The sequence below is a fragment of the Triturus cristatus genome, chromosome 7 (assembly GCF_964204655.1).
Source record: "Triturus cristatus chromosome 7, aTriCri1.1, whole genome shotgun sequence".
In the NCBI taxonomy this organism is placed as follows: Eukaryota; Metazoa; Chordata; class Amphibia; order Caudata; family Salamandridae; genus Triturus; species Triturus cristatus.
In genome coordinates this window covers 187,391,258-187,411,179 of record NC_140590.1, presented here as the reverse complement: position 1 = coordinate 187,411,179, position 19,922 = coordinate 187,391,258, and the positions used below count along the sequence as shown (strand labels likewise).

Below are 19,922 nucleotides of genomic sequence, written 5' to 3'. Positions count from 1 at the left end.
CTGGGGGCGTTCCCAGCAACATCCATGGATTTTTGACACTGCCCCTGATTTACAAGAAATCGTAAATCTGTAGCAGGGCCAAAAGCTTACGCTTCCCCAGGTGAGGCGTAAAGGAGGCACAACGAGGAGAAATATCTTTATTTCTCCTCGTTTTTTCTTTTTCTATGTGTGCTGCATTTTGCAGCACACATAGATAGAGGAAAAAGCCTTTTGTGATTATTTTTGTACATAAAGGTTGCCCTTCCTCTACAAAAATAATCATCCCCGTAATGCAGGCAACCTTGCACCATGGTGCAAAGGTGCCTGCGCTGGCGCAAAGCAGCCCAATGTGCACCAGAGCTGAGGAAAAGGACAGGAATGTGCTGTTTCTTATAGATACGGCACATTCCTGTCCTTTTCTTTTGCTGTAGGGAAGCGCAGCAGGGAGTCCTGCTGCGCTGCCGAACTGCAACGCATCATAAATTAGGCCCATAGAGAGAGGAAAACACAGGGAGAAATAGTGATATTTCTCCTAATTTAACCTCTCCTGGGGAGGCGTAAGGTTTTGGCGTATCCCCAAGTTTACGAGGTCTTGTAAATCTGGGGATGCATCAAAAGCCATGGATGTTGCGTGGAAACACCCACCGCAATGCCTGTAGCACGCAATGCCTGTAGCACGCCTCACTAGCGCAGTCTGAGGCACTGCAGCGAATTGCACTGCCTTGCCTTACTCCAGTTTTATAAGGCCATTCAAAGAAAAGTGGCTTTGCGAGGCTTCATGAATAGGATTTAGTGTCTTGTTCCGCAATTGGGTCACAAAAAGTGATGCAACGGCAGCGCAAGGGCCCCGTAAACATGGTATGGTCTGGTACGGCCTAACGCCCCCTCCTCCCCTGCTGGTGACAAAAACAAAGAAACTTTCTTGTTTTTGGAATAGGGGGTCGTTGACCCCCGATCGTATTTATTAACATACAAACAAGTTATATTCATAACATACCATAACGCAGAAATGACAAGACAGGATTCGGTACATTTGCTTAGATCCTAGCTTTAACAAAAACTCTAATACATAAATGTTCCTATCCTAGTCTAACACATTGCTGTTCACATTTCTGCGTATTGTTCTGGGCCTACGGCAAGGTCAAAATGCTGGCCCCTCCCCCTTACACCGAAACTGTCCCGTGCACCCCAACCGGGATGCGCATGCGCCGGAGGCCCAGCTGACCCGGAAGTACTTACCCCCAGGCAACCCCCAAACGTTCAGGACTTACTCCATAAAGGGGCCATGCAGACAGCGCAGCTTACTTACGCCCGCGTGCGGGGTGGCTAACCAGCCAATGGAAAGCGTAACCCCCCCCTTGTCCCCGCACTGTTCCAACCAACCGGTTGTAACTGCCCCTGGAGTCTGGTGAGAACCAAATGTCCCTCCCCTCTGGGCGGCTCACGTAATGAGACGCCCCAAAAGATGAGTCAATTTAGTCTGTCCAACCTATGACCTTACCGCACAGGCCTGCATAGTAGACCGACTATCAGGCCCCCCCCCCAAACCCAAGGTCATACTTACCACCGGAAACCCTCCAACCAAGCCAAAATATTGCCCAGGAAGAACTCGTTACCCAACCGAGAGAGGTGGACTCCGTCTTGCACATAGCATACATCCCCCTTAATGCAACCATGAGCAATCACCTGTAATCTAGGGGTCCTAAACAGCCTGTCTATTTTGTTATTGACCCTCTGCACCGAGCGGTTGAGCGCCTTCACCGATACCCCCCCACGCCATTCAAGTCGCGGTATCATGTGTGACCACACGATAACCGTCTCAGGGCACTGCTTTGCCAGCCATGCCGACTCCGACAGCACCGTCTCTATCAGGACCCTCCTGTTGAGGTGTACCAAATCGTTGCCTCCCAGATGCAAAATGATGGCGTCAGGAGGGGCATCCAAAGAGGTAAGCATGTGGCCTATCCGTTCCCTGAACCTATCAAAACGTAAGCCCCCATAGCCGAAAAAGGAAACCCTGAAACCCAAACGCTGTGCACGTGCTGCCCCATTGCTTGCCCTGAAAAAACTGCCCAACCGGGACACATAAGAATGGCCAAAAACACAGGCATGACGCTCCCGCTGTGCCTTCGGGGAAATCCTTGTGGACTTGACTGTGTTGCTGTCTTGGTGGGGCGTCGCCGTCACTCTACCCGCGTGGCAGGCAGAGGGAACTGGTGATAGACAAGAAAAGAATGCCGTCAGTACCGTTAACATATGGAGTCACAACATATCCACCCGCACATAACGCCTGAAGCAATTGGAAGCCCACCGCCCAATCCTACGCGCCGCCTCTTCCCCGAGACCCTGCGCAACCGCCTCGGTGGCGGCACCGATCCTGAATGAATGTGTCCCAAAACTACCTGGGTCCAGACCCACCCTGCCTATTGCCTTGTCTAAAGCCCGCCTAAACTGGAACCTTGTCAGCGGATCCCCCCCCATGTGTATCAGCAGTGCCCCGCCCCTATCACTCGGCCTGTGTGACAGGAAAGCCTCCACATGATAAACCGGGCAGCAGGGATTGCCCGGCGCCCGGCTGAGAAACACTACCTGACCTCTGCCCTGCTGATCAGTCTTTGAACGCCGGATTGTAACTTGCAAAGCACCGTTGTGGAAATGAATGTCACCCACCTGTAAACCACCCTCCAGGTCCCTTTTGTTGTTAGCCACTAGTTCCCCTATTCTAAAGGCCCCATAGAAAGCCAATGTAAAGGCTGCCCTGAACAATAAGCATTCAAAAACACAGTTGCAGATCTGTTCTAGCGCTGTCAAGACTGCAGTCAGGGTATTCAAACCTATGGGGCGTCTAGTATCCGGCGCGTTCCCCTGCAAACGCTGCCAGCCCTTCAATGCCTTACGCACTATGAATGATTGCGTAGGGTCCCGCCCGCCGCCCAGCTGCGCAAAAAATGAAATTGCAGCTATGTGACTCCTAGCTACCCCCACCGACTTCCCATTGTCCCGCAGGGTTTGCAAGAAGCAGCAAACCCCGCCCGCATCCGTCCAATCTGTGCCCCCCTGACTCTGTAGGAAATTACAATATGCACCAAACGCCCCTTCGTATGCCTTGCGCGTTCCTGGTGCTAGACTTGCTGCCACCAAGTCTGGTAAGTGTGGGCACCAATCTGCCAGAGCTGCTCGGGAAACGGTGTTGGGCATGGTGCTGCTCCCGGGAGTTGTGCTCTGAGCACCTGCATCTTGAAACGAGACAGAGCGTCAGCAGCATGATTCAACACCCCCGGGGACATGTTTTGCTCTAAAAAGCAAATTCAGCTGGAGACATCTCAACACAATTTCCTTAATCAAACGCAAGATCATTTTACATTTTGCCGCCTGGTTATTTATACACTCCACTACTGTCATGTTATCAGACCAGAACACCACTGCCTTATTGCGTAATTGTTCAGGCCAGACACACAATGCCACCCAGATGGGGAATAATTCCAGGAAACCAATGTTAGACGTTAGTCCATTGTCCACCCACCATGCTGGCCAACGCTGCACCACCCACTGAACGCCCAGTATGGCGCCAAACCCCTCACTACCCGCGGAGTCCTTCATCAAACCCAACTCTTTGCAGGAAGTGACAGGGCCGGGCCACAGGACAGAGCCATTGAAATCCCGCAGGAATGCTAGCCAAATCCGCATATCCTGCTTGACCTCGCCGCTCAATCTGGTGTGGTGGTGTTTTTGTTTAAGGCCTGACATTGCCTGTGCAATGGATCTGGAAAAAGGCCGTGCCATAGGTATAATGCGTAGCGCAAAGTTCAACTGGCCCACCATCTGCTGTAGCTGGTGCAACGTTACCCTTTTTGCTTCCAAACATTGCCTCAGTGTCTCCCCAAACCTGGCCACTTTGTCAGCAGGAAGCCGTGAGCATCCCGCGACTGAGTCTAGTTCAATCCCTAAGAACTCTATGACCGTGGAGGGGCCCACGGTTTTTCCCTGAGCCAGTGGAACCCCAAAGCTCTTCATAATGCGCAGAACTGCTCCAGTGCCTGCCCCCTGGAGGCCCCAGGAAGAGAAAGTCATCAAGGTAATGCAGCACATGGGCATGCCCTGTCACCTGTCTAAAAACCCACTCCAAGAATGTACTAAACATTTCAAAGTAGGCACATGACACCGAACACCCCATTGGCATGCACATGTCCATGAAAAACTTGCCCTCAAACTGAAAGCCCAGGAGGTGAAAATCGCTCGGGTGTACGGGCAGGAGCCTGAAAGCAGACTCTATGTCTGATTTTGCCATCAGTGCGTCCGGCCCCAGACCCCTCAGCATCTCAATCGCCTGATCAATAGATGCATAACGCACCGAGCAGCAATCATCATCAATGGAGTCGTTCACAGACTGCCCCCGTGGCGCTGACAAATTATGAATCAGCCGGAACTCTCCAGGGTCCTTCTTCGGGACTACCCCCAGGGGTGAACACACGAAGTTATGCACTGGAATGCTGTCAAAGGGCCCTGCTACTCTACCCAATCGACATTCCTTTGCAATCTTGGCCTCTGCCACACCGGCATTTTGGGTTACCGATACTTGATTTCTGCAGAAAGAGGGGCCCACAAAATTCACTACCGGGATTCTAAAACCATCTCTGAAACCCCCAATTAAGGTTTTTGCAGAGGTTGCGCACCTATATCGATTTAACCAGGGCATCATGGCGTGGAGGAGGATGGGAGTCCTAGTTCTGGTGGAAACCCCTACCGTCTGGTTTCTTCCCCCCCCTATCTTTCTGCTTCTTAAGGCACTTTGCCTCGCCATGCCCTGCGTTACCACAGAAACTGCATGCATGCCTAAACCTGCATGTCCCTGGTGCCCTAACGCAAGAGCGTCTGTTGTAATCCCAACAACATCCCTTCTTTCCGCCCCCCCGCCCTGCGCAGCTGGGGGGAACGCCCGAAAGGGCTGAGGTTTTGGCGAGTCAGTGACAGCCTCCACTGAAAGTCCGCCCACATGATCCAACCAGGAAATCCCCTCTACCTGATTCCACTTTAACGTAGGATCAGAAGCCCTGATACGCCTGAACTTCTTATCATACTCCAACCACCCCGAGCCCCCTTTAGTCGCCTGCGCCGTGCTAATCCTAGACATATAGCATGCCATCGCAGGTGCCTCCTCAGGGAAACGTTCTGTGACCACTGCCATGTAGATGTTGTATGCCAGCATCCAATGCCTAATGTTCTCCTCAACCCTGTACTTTGACATTTCATTAGCCCACTCCCGCGCAGGCATATAATCCTTTTTTCTCCTCATCTCTTCCCTCTCCACATCATCTATCAGAAGTGAAAAAATATCGATATAGGTCCCTTTCCAAATGCGTTCCTTCACCTCCTGCGACAGGTGGCGCGAGAGCGATTCGTAAGACGTACGTGCCTCACCCATGCCCAACATTGGCAACGTCTGTGGCTTACCCTGCGAAGGTCCCGGGGTTTCCTTGGGGGCCTCAACCGCCGGCACGTCTTTAGGCTTTGCTAATTCGACCAGCTGCTTAGCCCGCTCCAACGCGTCCGCCCCGACAACACCCGCCGCACTCACGTTCAAACCCATGCCCCCCAGCCAGGGTAGCACAGCTGCTAAACTGGAAACAAAATCGGGAGGCAGCGTTGGCACCCCCCCAGGTGCGGGGGGGAATAGGTACCGAAAGCGCAGGCAGCGCCGGGACTGGCAGTGCTGGCGCCGGGGTAGGATTTGCCGGTGCCGGGGGAAGAGGTAGGGAAGGATCTGGCACCGCTGGCACTGGAACCGCCGGGATTGGCACCGCTGGCGCTGGAATGGGGATAGGGGGTGCAGGCGGGACAAGAGGCGTTGCGGGGAGCAAGGGAACAGGCCCCCCTAGTGGGGCAACAGGCAGGGGCTCGCCCTCCGGTGCTTTAGGCAATGCGGGAAGTATTGGCAAAACTGGGGCCCCACCACTATCGGGGACAACCCGCGGGCCTTTCTTAGCTCTACTCCTCTTTGGCAAGGGAGGAAACACTTCCCTTGGAGGTAAAGCGTCCCTGCGTGACCTCCCAGAGGGCCCCTCCTGCGCATCCAGCCTTTCTGCCAGCTGTGCCATGGTACTATCCATCTCCCCAATCTTCCTCATGAGTGCGTCTAACACAGTCGCTATACCTGGGCGCCGCTCGCCGCGCTTAGCCTTCGGGGGCATGGCTACCCTACTACCTGCACCAGACTTTACCAAAGATTTTGATGGAGGAAACACGCGGGCCACTTCACCCCCGCTACCGGAGCCTCACAACTGGCTAACCCAGCAGGGCAGGTGGGCAAAAAGGCTCCAACCCGCCTGGCTCCCAGCAGCGCCGGGGTGCAGTCCACAGACCGTGTCCTCAGGCACTCTCCGATGTTACTGCCGCGTCCCACCGATGAGAAGGCACCTTCCTGCTCCTGGAGCTGCCTTTACCCGATCTGCTTAGTGCGTATACAGTGCGCCTTCCTATGATGCAGGAACAAAAGAAAGTGATTAATAAAAGACAACAGCATTAAACCTCCAATGGTATCCAAGACCGTATAAATGTTACGTAAAACAACCCTGTGCCTGTGGAAACTACAGCGTTACACCCCACGCCTTCCTGTTATGTAGAAAAGACAAAGTGATGAATATATGCTTGCTGCAGTGGAACAATAGTAGGCGGCTGATGGCTTACAAAACACAGTGAATATCAAAGGCTTCTGACCACAGTAATCCCTTGCAGCTTCCAAATAAACGAATTCCCTGCTGAAAACGATCTCCCTGTTTAATAATCCTCCCTGGTTAATAAACCCCCCAGCCTCTCAGGTCCTTAGACACCCACATGAATGAAACGGCAATCTGTCCATGCGCTTCGTACAGCCTTTCGTGTACGTGTTGGGGAAGTGTCCCGAGGCGCCGCGCAGCAAACACAGTGCTCACCGTTGTGCAGGTAATCCGGAAAGGCCTGCCCCCTCCCCTAGACTGTACCGGTAGGCCTCGCGAATGAAAGGGGGCCGACACAGCGAAAGGGGCCGACACAGCGAAACTGCCCGGAGACCAGCAAACGGACCGCTGTAGGCAGAACGAGCCGCCGCCCACGCCCACAACACCTTACCTCCGTCAAACGGAGCGCGTCCGCAAAAAGGGGAAAGTAACCGAGTCCGCCGCACACAACGCTGCCGCCGACCCTGGCTCGACCGATGTCCCGTCGCGTGTCCTCCAAAGCCGCAGAACCGCCGACAACACGAGGCTGAATGACCTGCTAACGAAAGAAAAGAAAAACAGTTAAAGAGCCTCCCGAGGGAGGTAACGCACATCCGCCCGATGTGCAGCCGGGAGGAAAGAGAGAATGATCCCAGAGCTCCCCCCGGTTTTAAAGTCCCGAGGGTCGCCCACGCCCCCGGAAGTAATCTGATCGCTTCCGGGGCGCGGGGGAGCCTCACGTGACCCGGAAGTGATTCAATCACTTCCGGGCCATGATAGTCAGCGAGTGACCAGGACTGGTGGAGGGCACAGTTCCGGTGGGGGCACGGCCGACCACCATAATGGCGGCGGGGCCGATGCTGGCCCCGCCTTCCTCGTTATAGTTTCGCTTTTAACAATGTAAGTATGAGCTATAGAAAAAATCCAGCCAAGCAATTGTGGCTAACACCATGACACAGCACGTCTAAAAACAGTCATGGCATACATGTGCCTTGTGAAATATTGAGGCCCTCACTTATGGGGGATTTGGCGTAGGACAGCATAGCACGTCACCTTGCTGTGATGTCCTATGTCAAAGTGAAAAGATAGGAATGCACTGTATTTATCCACTATGGTGCATTCCTGTCCTTTCCCTCTGCGTGGTGCAAGGGTGCCTGTGTTGTAGGTAGGTTGTGTTTTTTGCATGAAGTGGCACCTTCTTGTACGAAAACAATCCATGGAGGGATTTTCCTCCTTCTAAGTGCACTGCAGAATGCAGCACACATAGAAAAAGGAAAAAACAAGGAGAAATAAAGATATTTCTCCTGGTTACCACTGCCCAGGGGAGGGGTATGATTTTGATGCATTCCCAGGTTTACGATTTCTTGTAATGAGAATGCGTCAAAACTCATGGGAGTTGTGTGGGACACCCACCGCAATGCTCATGGAACGCCTCCTTGCGCAGAGTGAGGTGATGCAGGGATTTGCGCTGATTCCCCTACTCAAGATTCATGAGACTGCACAAAGTCAACAATTGTTGTTTTGCGTGGCTTCATAAATCTGACTCAGAGCCTTGCTTCACTCATGTACTACTTTATGTGGTGTAAACGTGACTCAATGCTCTCATAAATATGCCCCTGAGTTCCATGATTTAAGTTAAGAATTACTTTGGTTATCCCAAAAAATTGCTTTTTTTGTATTGCTACTATTCACTTTTATTCCCATTAAAACGTCTATTAGTAATCCCGCAAAGAATCTGCACAGCGCAAACCACAAAACAAACTGCCTCTTTGCTTTAGTGTTGTGAAACACAAGGCTACAAAGCCTTGATTCAACAGCTTGTCTCTTTCAGCATTCCACGCCCCCTGCCTGTTTGTCTCTTTCTCTTGCAGACTGCAGTCTCGTGTTGCAACCTGGTTTCTCTTTTGGTCACTGTTATCCTATATTTCTGTTCTTAATTCTATCTTTTCAGCCACTCGTTGTCGCGAATCAAAGTGTTCCCAAAAATGAGTAATACTTGCTGCTCAGCACCTGCAAACACCGGCACAGATTAAGCACGGAGACAGCAAGTTGTACAAATTGAATGTTCAATTGTCAATTGTCGATACAGTATAACGCACACAAGAATATACACTACACCCGAGTCTGAGCACCTGCACATATTTTTTCAGGGATTTATTTTCTACAATTCAACAATATGAGCACTGCGTGACTTGCAGACAGAGTGAACTGAAGTTGACCGGGCGTGGCGGGTGCTGAATGACGTCGCTTGGATGGGCTCTGCTCTTAAGCCTCGCACCAGGCTCTGCCCTCCTGAGTAAAACACTGGTAATATCGCCCCTGGACGCCAGTCATTCAGGCCCCCCCCCTCCCCCCCTTCTCTCAGCGACGCTCATTTGTTCCCCACGCGTAATCGTTGCAGCAGTAAGTAAGAGAGATGTGGGCTTCTCTGCGCTCCGAGGAGCACTGGATTGATTCTTTGCTCTTGAGGTAAGGGGGGTGGGGGGAGGGGGTAATTGCTATCCCTGAAGTTGTTTACAAGAGTTTCACATTTCGGTACCTGCTGCAGCGCCAACCCCTGACAGGCGAAGTACGAACTATATACAGGGCACAAGAGACGGCTACCCGCGGGTGGCTGGCGTCCACCCAACTGTCTTCACGAGGTAACTACCGCCCCCACCCCCCTGCCAAGAAAGTGGGCTCTGTGACATTTACTGAACTGTGACAAGGTCACGTTGAGCAGCGCCTGCACATTGCTTTCCAATCCGAGCAGCAGCTTGCAGGCTCACATCCAGCCGGGCTCAAGACAAAGTTAATTTAAATGCCAACTGGCCTCCTTTTGCTCGAGTACCATCCTGACTGGGAGCTATCTTGAGTGTATCACCTAATGCCACAGCTTGTTATCAGTGGCGGCTGGTGACATTTGAAAGTGGAAGGCGTTAAACGTGTGGTGGAAGGCACCGAGGCGAGCGAGCGTAGAGAGCGAGCCCGATCGGCATAAGGAGGGTTCGGGGGAATTACCCCCGAGAAAATTTTGAAAAAGAGTGGGCAAATGGTGCATTTTCAAGCAAATTTGAGAAAGCAAGAAGGTTAAAAAAGCAATTGTGAAGCAATTGTGAAAGTACAGTTATTACATTAATAAAGAGATGTCAATGTCATATAATACCATAGGTAGTTGCTTATTCAGTATAATCACAGAACTGCGTAGCAGACTTCGAGATAACAATGCTGAGTACCATTCATACATAGCACATTTACCATCAAAATGCTCTTTTTTTTTAAGCATTCACCTTAACTGTTTGAGCTCGTAAAATAGGTAAAACAGTGGCAGCTGGTGATTTTTCAAAGTGTATCACAAAGTGTAAAAAAGTTAGAACCAACTGAGCCCAACCGATATAAGTCAAGATCAGGGGGAGGGGGATTCTTCCTCTATGAAGTTTTTGAAAGACAAAAAGGGCAAATAGCTCGTTTTAAGCTAATTTAGACCAAAAAAAATGAAAAGGCAATAAGAATCCAGACCACATATAGGGTGCATGACAACTGAGCTGCCTCTTTGTTAATGGCATTATTGTAAGGAGGGAGGCTGAACACTTCTAGTAAAGTACATCTGCACCTCAGTAAGCAGTCTAGGGACGTAGTGTTGGACTAAACCTGACTTGTATTTTTATTTGTCACAAATCTAACAAAAAATAAAAACATAAGTTGGCAGTGTAAGGCACAATACCCACCATGAAAACTTTAATGTGAGAACACACGTCCTTCTGTAATAACTAAGACATACACAGCAACAGTCCTATCCTGCCTCAGCATTGTGGCTTTTATTGAAAAAAGGACACTAGACGGAATACATAATCTCCCAAATACATTCCGTAACAATTTCTCACAGCGAAACATCGATCACATGCATCAGTGTACACTGTTGTTGCTCTATGAAATATAAAAGCCAACAGTTGAAAAACTGCTGAAAAAAATATTTTAAAATCATAACAAAGCACAACAGTGCATCACTGCTGCATAACCGGTAGAATTGCCTGTAAATTGGACAGTCACCCGAGGTCAGCTCTGTACCCCCAGAAACATCAAAGTCCAAGATCATATCGGTGTTTTGCAAGGTATGGGAGATTGCATGCACTTTACTTGCTGCCGACAATGTTTGTGGTAGTACCAGAGAAATAAACAGTACAAGCAGCCTTCCAGACCATAAAACAGTAGCACAAACATTACAAAAAAAAACTGCCTACTCTTTCCCAATATTAAACGTTACCTCACTGTGTTAGTGATGACTTCACTCGGCCTCAGGAGTCTGCTGAGAGAAGGGTTCCCACTTCACCTCTATTCTCGCCTTCTGTCAGCAGAATCTGTTGCGCAAATTGCACTGCATTTTACGCTACTAAGTTAAAGGCATCAAATGGCGCGCCAGCCACCTAGCTTAGGCGGCAAGGAGCCTTTGATGTGATTTCTAACACTTGCAATAATGTGAAACTCTATGTAGGTATTCTGGGTTTGCAGACCTCTTTACAGCACTAAAGTGAAATAACGTGCGCTCTCTGACATACTTTGGGTGCTCTCGGACACCAATCTATAAATAGGAGCCGATCGGCTTAGTTTGGCACACATGTATCCATGTCAGAAAGTTGTGGCGGAACCTGCCATTGAGCAGCACTGATACTTGTTCATGAATCCGAAAGTGGACCCAGCTTTAATTTTAAGAACCCTGAGTGAAAGTGCACCGTACTTTAATTTGAAGAACCCTGAGTGCTTTCTGCCCTCTTACTCTCCCTGCTCTGCCAGTGGCTCTCTAATTGCCCATCTGCCTCCTTCTACCCCTCTCTGACTGCCCTCTTACTCTCCCCGCTCTGCCTGTCCTCTGACTGCCCCTCTGTCTCTGCACTGCTCCTCTGTCTCTGCCCTGCTCCACACTCTTTCTCTCGCTGCTCTGACTGCCCCTCTGTCTCTACCCTTCTCTGCCCTCTCACACTCAGAGCTCTGTCGCTTGAACAACATCCCCCTCCCTCCTCCTGCCACTCTCTGCCTCCGAGGCTCTCCCCCCTCTTACTCTCCCCTTCCTGCCTGCAGTTGAGTCTGGCAGCAGCACTGTGGCCAGGTACGGAGCCTTCTGACCCTGGGCTGGGACAGGGTGCTCACTGGCAGAAAGATCCAAAAACGAGACCCTGGCAGGAGACAACTGAGACAGGCGCAGAGTGGAGAGACAGGGCCCCGGAAAAGAGAGCGGTAAGCACGGGCGACAGCGCATGACACCGGGGATGGGCAACACGGCACGCCCCACGGTCACAGGGCAAGGGGCAACAGGGCCCGGGGGCCGAGGGGGAGGGTTATGAGACACAGGGCAAAATCCGGGAGAGGCACAGCTGGTCTCACAGAGAGGTAACCAGTGGCGGCTGGTGACATTTGAAAGTGGAAGGGCATAAAAAGTGTCGTGGAACGCACCACAGCGAGCGAGCGAGCCCGATCGGCATAAGGAGGGTGGCGGGGGGAATTCCCCCCAAGAAAATTTTGAAAAAGAGTGGGCAAATGGTGCATTTTCAAGCAAATTTGAGAAAGCAAGAAGGTTAAAAAAGCAATTGTGAAGCAATTGTGAAAGTACAGTTATTACATTAATAAAGAGATGTCAATGTCATATAATAGCATAGGTAGTTGCTTATTCAGTATAATCACAGAACTGCATAGCAGACTTCGAGATAACAATGCTGAGTACCATTCATACATAGCACATTTACCATCAAAATGCTCTTTTTTTTTAAGCATTCACCTTAACTGTTTGAGCTCGTAAAATAGGTAAAACAGTGGCAGCTGGTGATTTTTCAAAGTGTATCACAAAGTGTAAAAAAGTTAGAACCAACTGAGCCCAACCGATATAAGTCAAGATCAGGGGGAGGGGGATTCTTCCTCTATGAAGTTTTTGAAAGACAAAAAGGGCAAATAGCTCGTTTTAAGCTAATTTAGATAAAAAAAAATGAAAAGGCAATAAGAATCTAGACCACATATAGGGTGCATGACAACTGAGCTGCCTCTTTGTTAATGGCATTATTGTAAGGAGGGAGGCTGAACACTTCTAGTAAAGTACATCTGCACCTCAGTAAGCAGTCTAGGGACGTAGTGTTGGACTAAACCTGACTTGTATTTTTATTTGTCACAAATCTAACAAAAAATAAAAACATAAGTTGGCAGTGTAAGGCACAATACCCACCATGAAAACTTTAATGTGAGAACACACGTCCTTCTGTAATAACTAAGACATGCACAGCAACAGTCCTATCCTGCCTCAGCATTGTGGCTTTTATTGAAAAAAGGACACTAGACGGAATACATAATCTCCCAAATACATTCCGTAACTATTTCTCACAGCGAAACATCGATCACATGCATCAGTGTACACTGTTGTTGCTCTATAAAATATAAAAGCCAACAGTTGAAAAACTGCTGACAAAAATATTTAAAAATCATAACAAAGCACAACAGTGCATCACTGCTGCATAACCGGTAGAATTGCCTGTAAATTGGACAGTCACCCGAGGTCAGCTCTGTACCCCCAGAAACATCAAAGTCCAAGATCATATCGGTGTTTTGCAAGGTATGGGAGATTGCATGCACTTTACTTGCTGCAGACAATGTTTGTGGTAGTGCCAGAGAAATAAACAGTACAAGCAGCCTTCCAGACCATAAAACAGGAGCACAAACATTACAAAAAAAAACTGCCTACTCTTTCCCAATATTAAACGTTACCTCACTGTGTTAGTGATGACTTCACTCGGCCTCAGGAGTCTGCTGAGAGAAGGGTTCCCACTTCACCTCTATTCTCGCCTTCTGTCAGCAGAATCTGTTGCGCAAATTGCACTGCATTTTACGCTACTAAGTTAAAGGCATCAAATGGCGTGCCAGCACCTAGCTTAGGCGGCAAGGAGCCTTTGATGTGATTTCTAACACTTGCAATAATGTGAAACTCTATGTAGGTATTCTGGGTTTGCAGACCTCTTTACAGCACTAAAGTGAAATAACGTGCGCTCTCTGACATACTTTGGGTGCTCTCGGACACCAATCTATAAATAGGAGCCGATCGGCTTAGTTTGGCACACATGTATCCATGTCAGAAAGTTGTGGCGGAACCTGCCATTGAGCAGCACTGATACTTGTTCATGAATCCGAAAGTGGACCCAGCTTTAATTTTAAGAACCCTGAGTGAAAGTGCACCGTGCTTTAATTTGAAGAACCCAGAGTGCTTTCTGCCCTCTTACTCTCCCTGCTCTGCCAGTGGCTCTCTAATTGCCCATCTGCCTCCTTCTACCCCTCTCTGACTGCCCTCTTACTCTCCCCGCTCTGCCTGTCCTCTGACTGCCCCTCTGTCTCTGCACTGCTCCTCTGTCTCTGCCCTGCTCCACACTCTTTCTCTCGCTGCTCTGACTGCCCCTCTGTCTCTACCCTTCTTTGCCCTCTCACACTCAGAGCTCTGTCGCTTGAACAACATCCCCCCTCCATCCTCCTGCCACTCTCTGCCTCCGAGGCTCTCCCCCCTCTTACTCTCCCCTTCCTGCCTGCAGTTGAGTCTGGCAGCAGCACTGTGGCCAGGTACGGAGCCTTCTGACCCTGGGCTGGGACAGGGTGCTCACTGGCAGAAAGATCCAAAAACGAGACCCTGGCAGGAGACAACTGAGACAGGCGCAGAGTGGAGAGACAGGGCCCCGGAAAAGAGAGCGGTAAGCACGGGCGACAGCGCATGACACCGGGGACGGGCAACACGGCACGCCCCACGGTCACAGGGCAAGGGGCAACAGGGCCCGGTGGGCCGAGGGGGAGGGTTATGAGACACAGGGCAAAATCCGGGAGAGGCACAGCTGGTCTCACAGAGAGGTAACCAGTGGCGGCTGGTGACATTTGAAAGTGGAAGGGCGTAAAAAGTGTCGTGGAACGCACCACAGCGAGCGAGCGAGCCCGATCGGCATAAGGAGGGTTGCGGGGGGAATTCCCCCCAAGAAAATTTTGAAAAACAGTGGGCAAATGGTGCATTTTCAAGCAAATTTGAGAAAGCAAGAAGGTTTAAAAAGCAATTGTGAAGCAATTGTGAAAGTACAGTTATTACATTAATAAAGAGATGTCAATGTCATATAATAACATAGGTAGTTGCTTATTCAGTATAATCACAGAACTGCATAGCAGACTTCGAGATAACAATGCTGAGTACCATTCATACATAGCACATTTACCATCAAAATGCTCTTTTTTTTTTAAGCATTCACCTTAACTGTTTGAGCTCGTAAAATAGGTAAAACAGTGGCAGCTGGTGATTTTTCAAAGTGTATCACAAAGTGTAAAAAACTTAGAACCAACTGAGCCCAACCGATATAAGTCAAGATCAGGGGGAGGGGGATTCTTCCTCTATGAAGTTTTTGAAAGACAAAAAGGGCAAATAGCTCGTTTTAAGCTAATTTAGATAAAAAAAAATGAAAAGGCAATAAGAATCTAGACCACATATAGGGTGCATGACAACTGAGCTGCCTCTTTGTTAATTGCATTATTGTAAGGAGGGAGGCTGAACACTTCTAGTAAAGTACATCTGCACCTCAGTAAGCAGTCTAGGGACGTAGTGTTGGACTAAACCTGACTTGTATTTTTATTTGTCACAAATCTAACAAAAAATAAAAACATAAGTTGGCAGTGTAAGGCACAATACCCACCATGAAAACTTTAATGTGAGAACACACGTCCTTCTGTAATAACTAAGACATACATAGCAACAGTCCTATCCTGCCTCAGCATTGTGGCTTTTATTGAAAAAAGGACACTAGACGGAATACATAATCTCCCAAATACATTCCGTAACTATTTCTCACAGCGAAACATAGATCACATGCATCAGTGTACACTGTTGTTGCTCTATAAAATATAAAAGCCAACAGTTGAAAAACTGCTGAAAAAAATATTTAAAAATCATAACAAAGCACAACAGTGCATCACTGCTGCATAACCGGTAGAATTGCCTGTAAATTGGACAGTCACCCGAGGTCAGCTCTGTACCCCCAGAAACATCAAAGTCCAAGATCATATCGGTGTTTTGCAAGGTATGGGAGATTGCATGCACTTTACTTGCTGCAGACAATGTTTGTGGTAGTACCAGAGAAATAAACAGTACAAGCAGCCTTCCAGACCATAAAAGAGGAGCACAAACATTACAAAAAAAACCTGCCTACTCTTTCCCAATATTAAACGTTACCTCACTGTGTTAGTGATGACTTCACTCGGCCTCAGGAGTCTGCTGAGAGAAGGGTTCCCACTTCAACTCTATTCTCGCCTTCTGTCAGCAGAATCTGTTGCGCAAATTGCACTGCATTTTACGCTACTAAGTTAAAGGCATCAAATGGCGTGCCAGCCACCTAGCTTAGGCGGCAAGGAGCCTTTGATGTGATTTCTAACACTTGCAATAATGTGAAACTCTATGTAGGTATTCTGGGTTTGCAGACCTCTTTACAGCACTAAAGTGAAATAACGTGCGCTCTCTGACATACTTTGGGTGCTCTCGGACACCAATCTATAAATAGGAGCCGATCGGCTTAGTTTGGCACACATGTATCCATGTCAGAAAGTTGTGGCGGAACCTGCCATTGAGCAGCACTGATACTTGTTCATGAATCCGAAAGTGGACCCAGCTTTAATTTTAAGAACCCTGAGTGAAAGTGCACCGTACTTTAATTTGAAGAACCCTGAGTGCTTTCTGCCCTCTTACTCTCCCTGCTCTGCCAGTGGCTCTCTAATTGCCCATCTGCCTCCTTCTACCCCTCTCTGACTGCCCTCTTACTCTCCCCGCTCTGCCTGTCCTCTGACTGCCCCTCTGTCTCTGCACTGCTCCTCTGTCTCTGCCCTGCTCCACACTCTTTCTCTCGCTGCTCTGACTGCCCCTCTGTCTCTACCCTTCTTTGCCCTCTCACACTCAGAGCTCTGTCGCTTGAACAACATCCCCCCTCCATCCTCCTGCCACTCTCTGCCTCCGAGGCTCTCCCCCCTCTTACTCTCCCCTTCCTGCCTGCAGTTGAGTCTGGCAGCAGCACTGTGGCCAGGTACGGAGCCTTCTGACCCTGGGCTGGGACAGGGTGCTCACTGGCAGAATGATCCAAAAACGAGACCCTGGCAGGAGACAACTGAGACAGGCGCAGAGTGGAGAGACAGGGCCCCGGAAAAGAGAGCGGTAAGCACGGGCGACAGCGCATGACACCGGGGACGGGCAACACGGCACGCCCCACGGTCACAGGGCAAGGGGCAACAGGGCCCGGGGGCCGAGGGGGAGGATTATGAGACACAGGGCAAAATCAGGGAGAGGCACAGCTGGTCTCACAGAGAGGTAACCAGTGGCGGCTGGTGACATTTGAAAGTCGAAGGGCGTAAAAAGTGTCGTGGAACGCACCACAGCAAGCGAGCGAGCCCGATCGGCATAAGGAGGGTTGCGGGGGGAATTCCCCCCAAGAAAATTTTGAAAAAGAGTGGGCAAATGGTGCATTTTCAAGCAAATTTGAGAAAGCAAGAAGGTTAAAAAGAAGGTTAAAAAAGCAATTGTGAAGCAATTGTGAAAGTACAGTTATTACATTAATAAAGAGATGTCAATGTCATATAATAACATAGGTAGTTGCTTATTCAGTATAATCACAGAACTGCATAGCAGACTTCGAGATAACAATGCTGAGTACCATTCATACATAGCACATTTACCATCAAAATGCTCTTTTTTTTTTTAAGCATTCACCTTAACTGTTTGAGCTCGTAAAATAGGTAAAACAGTGGCAGCTGGTGATTTTTCAAAGTGTATCACAAAGTGTAAAAAAGTTAGAACCAACTGAGCCCAACCGATATAAGTCAAGATCAGGGGGAGGGGGATTCTTCCTCTATGAAGTTTTTGAAAGACAAAAAGGGCAAATAGCTCGTTTTAAGCTAATTTAGAACAAAAAAAATGAAAAGGCAATAAGAATCTAGACCACATATAGGGTGCATGACAACTGAGCTGCCTCTTTGTTAATGGCATTATTGTAAGGAGGGAGGCTGAACACTTCTAGTAAAGTACATCTGCACCTCAGTAAGCAGTCTAGGGACGTAGTGTTGGACTAAACCTGACTTGTATTTTTATTTGTCACAAATCTAACAAAAAACTAAAAACATAAGTTGGCAGTGTAAGGCACAATACCCACCATGAAAACTTTAATGTGAGAACACACGCCCTTCTGTAATAACTAAGACATACACAGCAACAGTCCTATCCTGCCTCAGCATTGTGGCTTTTATTGAAAAAAGGACACTAGACGGAATACATAATCTCCCAAATACATTCCGTAACTATTTCTCACAGCGAAACATCGATCACATGCATCAGTGTACACTGTTGTTGCTCTATAAAATATAAAAGCCAACAGTTGAAAAACTTCTGAAAAAAATATTTAAAAATCATAACAAAGCACAACAGTGCATCACTGCTGCATAACTGGTAGAATTGCCTGTAAATTGGACAGTCACCCGAGGTCAGCTCTGTACACCCAGAAACATCAAAGTCCAAGATCATATCGGTGTTTTGCAAGGTATGGGAGATTGCATGCACTTTACTTGCTGCAGACAATGTTTGTGGTAGTACCAGAGAAATAAACAGTACAAGCAGCCTTCCAGACCATAAAAGAGGAGCACAAACATTACAAAAAAAACCTGCCTACTCTTTCCCAATATTAAACGTTACCTCACTGTGTTAGTGATGACTTCACTCGGCCTCAGGAGTCTGCTGAGAGAAGGGTTCCCACTTCACCTCTATTCTCGCCTTCTGTCAGCAGAATCTGTTGCGCAAATTGCACTTCATTTTACGCTACTAAGTTAAAGGCATCAAATGGCGTGCCAGCCACCTAGCTTAGGCGGCAAGGAGCCTTTGATGTGATTTCTAACACTTGCAATAATGTGAAACTCTATGTAGGTATTCTGGGTTTGCAGACCTCTTTACAGCACTAAAGTGAAATAACGTGCGCTCTCTGACATACTTTGGGTGCTCTCGGACACCAATCTATAAATAGGAGCCGATCGGCTTAGTTTGGCACACATGTATCCATGTCAGAAAGTTGTGGCGGAACCTGCCATTGAGCAGCACTGATACTTGTTCATGAATCCGAAAGTGGACCCAGCTTTAATTTTAAGAACCCTGAGTGAAAGTGCACCGTGCTTTAATTTGAAGAACCCTGAGTGCTTTTTGCCCTCTTACTCTCCCTGCTCTGCCATTGGCTCTCTAATTGCCAATCTGCCTTCTTCTACCCCTCTCTGACTCTGCCCTCTTACTCTCCACGCTCTGCCTGTCCTCTGACTGCCCCTCTGTCTCTGCACTGCTCCTCTGTGTCTGCCCTGCTCCACACTCTTTCTCTCGCTGCTCTGACTGCCCCTCTGTCTCTACCCTTCTCTGCCCTCTCACACTCAGAGCTCTGTCGCTTGAACAACGTCCCCCCTCCCTCCTCCTGCCACTCTCTGCCTCCGAGGCTCTCCCCCCTCTTACTCTCCCCTTCCTGCCTGCAGTTGAGTCTGGTAGCAGCACTGTGGCCAGGTACGGAGCCTTCTGACCCTGGGCTGGGACAGGGTGCTCACTGGCAGAAAGATCCAAAAACGAGACCCTGGCAGGGGACAACTGAGACAGGCGCAGAGTGGAGAGACAGGGCCCCGGAAAAGAAAGCGGTAAGCACGGGCGAAAGCGCATGACACCGGGGACGGGCAACACGGCACGCCCCACGGTCACAGGGCAAGGGGCAACAGGGCCCGGGGGCCGAGGGGGAGGGTTATGAGACACAGGGCAAAATCCGGGAGAGGCACAGCTGGTCTCACAGAGAGGTAACCAGTGGCGGCTTGTGACATTTGAAAGTGGAAGGGCGTAAAAAGTGTTGTGGAACGCAATACAGCGAGCGAGCGAGCCCGATCGGCATAAGGAGGGTTGCGGGGGGAATTCCCCCCGAGAAAATTTTGAAAAAGAGTTGGCAAATGGTGCATTTTCAAGCAAATTTGAGAAAGCAAGAAGGTTAAAAAAGCAATTGTGAAAGTACAGTTATTACATTAATAAAGAGATGTCAATGTCATATAATAACATAGGTAGTTGCTTATTCAGTATAATCACAGAACTGCATAGCAGACTTCGAGATAACAATGCTGAGTACCATTCATACATAGCACATTTACCATCAAAATGCTCTTTTTTTTTTTAAGCATTCACCTTAACTGTTTGAGCTCGTAAAATAGGTAAAACAGTGGCAGCTGGTGATT

The 19,922-nt window shown here is 48.9% G+C and overlaps 1 protein-coding gene across 17 annotated transcripts in view; it reads left to right on the top strand.

The window, feature by feature from the left end:
* The first annotated feature begins 11,724 nt into the window (after positions 1–11,724).
* LOC146809181 (uncharacterized) overlaps positions 11,725–19,922 on the top strand; it is a 1,126,689-nt gene continuing 1,118,491 nt past the window's right edge. For 10 of the 17 annotated variants that reach the window (XR_014966360.1, XR_014966358.1, XM_085615998.1 and 7 more), the window contains exon 1: positions 11,725–11,882. The gene's annotated coding sequence lies outside the window, so the exon portion shown is untranslated. Of the gene's footprint in view, positions 11,883–14,190; positions 14,363–19,189; positions 19,344–19,922 lie in introns of those variants that run through there. The other 7 variants (XR_014966357.1, XM_085615985.1, XM_085615982.1 and 4 more) reach the window with 4 other exon arrangements.